This window comes from Echinops telfairi, unplaced genomic scaffold (genome assembly GCF_000313985.2).
Source record: "Echinops telfairi isolate 266 unplaced genomic scaffold, ASM31398v2 ScPeMD7_36;HRSCAF=134, whole genome shotgun sequence".
NCBI classification, from domain to species: Eukaryota; Metazoa; Chordata; class Mammalia; order Afrosoricida; family Tenrecidae; genus Echinops; species Echinops telfairi.
In genome coordinates this window covers 3108887-3111112 of record NW_022103934.1, presented here as the reverse complement: position 1 = coordinate 3111112, position 2226 = coordinate 3108887, and positions in this window count along the sequence as shown.

Sequence of the window (2226 nt, the reverse complement as noted above, 5' to 3'; positions counted from 1 at the left end):
GCAAGGTGAGGAGGGAAACAAAGCCCAGGGAGGGAGATGAGCCATGTCACGTTGTAGGAAATGCAATCCATGAGATGAAACACAGCTGAGTGGGGAAATGGGTGACTGGGAAATGGGTTTGTTCCGTAAACCTTCACCCAGTTCCCAAGAAAAAGTGAACGAGAAAAAACAGAAGCGACAGGTACAGGATGTTCGTGATGCAAGTCCCTCTTCCTATTCTATGTTGATGCATTTCCAACATACAACGTTAAGATAGCATGTTTGAGCGAGCAAAGGAAAGGGCAGTAAAATATGTTGGTAGAGTGAATGTTGAGTGCCGGGTATGTGTGTGTGTGTGTGTACTACCTTTTATTCCTTCTTTCGCGTTGTCGGGGTTGTTGTTGTTAAGTGCCAACCATTCAGTTCCCACTGGCTGCCCAGTCCGGTTCTGCTCCGTCTCCACAATTGTTGCCGTGTCCGAGTCCGCTGCCGTAGCCACTGTGTCCATCCCTCTGGTTGAGGGCCTCCCTTGTTTGGTTCCCCTGATGAATTTCTCTTTATTTTAAAAATCATTCTATTGGCATATACTTCACGTGCCATACAATTTACTCATGCAGTCATATTAGGCAGAGTTATGTAATCATGACCACAATCAACTTCAAAACATTCTCTTCTCGGGCTCATTGTTATGAACTCTCTATTTCCAGGCCTGCTGCCCTGCCGTGGCCCAAGGCAATTACCAATCCAGTTACTGTCTCTACAGAGCTTCCTCTCCTAGATTGCATACACAGGAAAATCAAACAAAACACAAACGGGAAGCAACAAAACAAATTTAAAAAACACAACAACCGCGACTATAGAAAATACAGAAAAATCTCAAGGAAAAAGAAAGCAGAGAATATTCAGAACTGAAACAACTTTAAAACGAGTCAAAGGGGAGATCAAATAATAAGCTAGTACATTTTAATCTAATTACATCTGCCACAATCGACTTTACAATGCTCTCTGTCTGATAGTAAGGCTTTTCAGATGCCTGGACTGAAGGCTTAATCCTTGTGGGGACCCTGCAAATGGATTTTGGGTTTCAATTGTCATCTATAGCCTCTAAACCAGGTGTTACGATGTAAGCTCTGATACCAGTCTCACCTTTGGATTTGGATTTTCTTATTTAAAACACTTGGATCACACAGGCTGCTGTGCTTCTTCCATGTGGACTTAGTTGACACCTCACTGAGATGACTGCTTGTTTGACAAGTCTTTAAGACCCCGGAGGCTGTTCTTTCTGATAGCCAGGCACCATCTAGTTTCTTCACCACACTTTGCTATAGCACCCGTATCTTTATGAGGGCAAGCATCGAGCAGAGCCATGTCATGAGAACTAATTGTTTTTTAGATTGTGGCTAGAATTAAGTGCAAGTCCCAAATCTATTCCTATAGCTATGTTTTATATAAGTCTCTGGTTCAATTTAGAAACATCATTGTTATTTTATGATAGAGAACATTATAAATCATTCCCATGGGGCATGATAGTGTCATTAATTTAGCCAACAGTATAGAAATTTTAAAAGCTATTGAGAAAAGGAAATTATACAAGTATAGGCTGGCTTCAGACCACAATACATGGATTGTTGACTTATACAGATTAAACTTTTCAGTGACTGGACACTATTTACACAAATAATGGGGTTTAGTGATAGGGCAAGGCTTTCAATAACACTCACCCACCAAGGCAAAGCCATGCCTACCAGATCAATATGTGTCAAAAGAAAGCAAAAGGGGCATTAAAATATTTGGTATAAGGAAGATGACACCCATGTAGAATCACCCACACTGTGCTCCCATTTTCAGGTCAGAAAATCAAGAGAATGTGACTGCTAGCTGGAGATCCAGAGGAGGCTGGAGACCCTGGAGCAGGCTGGAGATCCGGAACAGGCCAGAGATCCCAAGCAGGTAGGAGAGCTCTTGTCTTCTCTTGGCTGTGGATACTGAGCTAAGTGAGTTTCTGAGAACATCCTCAGCCGATGGCAGTGAGGTGGTCAAACTGCATCCCCTTCCAATCCCAAACATCAGAATTACAGCCCTGAGGCTACAGGAAGAGAGGGAGGAGGAAGGGGGAAAGGAGGAGCTGAAAGCGTTGATGACTGTATAACCCCACTGAGGAGTGAACAACAGAATTGTATGTGAATGGATATATTGGATGGTATAAGATACGGCAAAAATAAATAAATGAATGAATAAGTAAGGGTT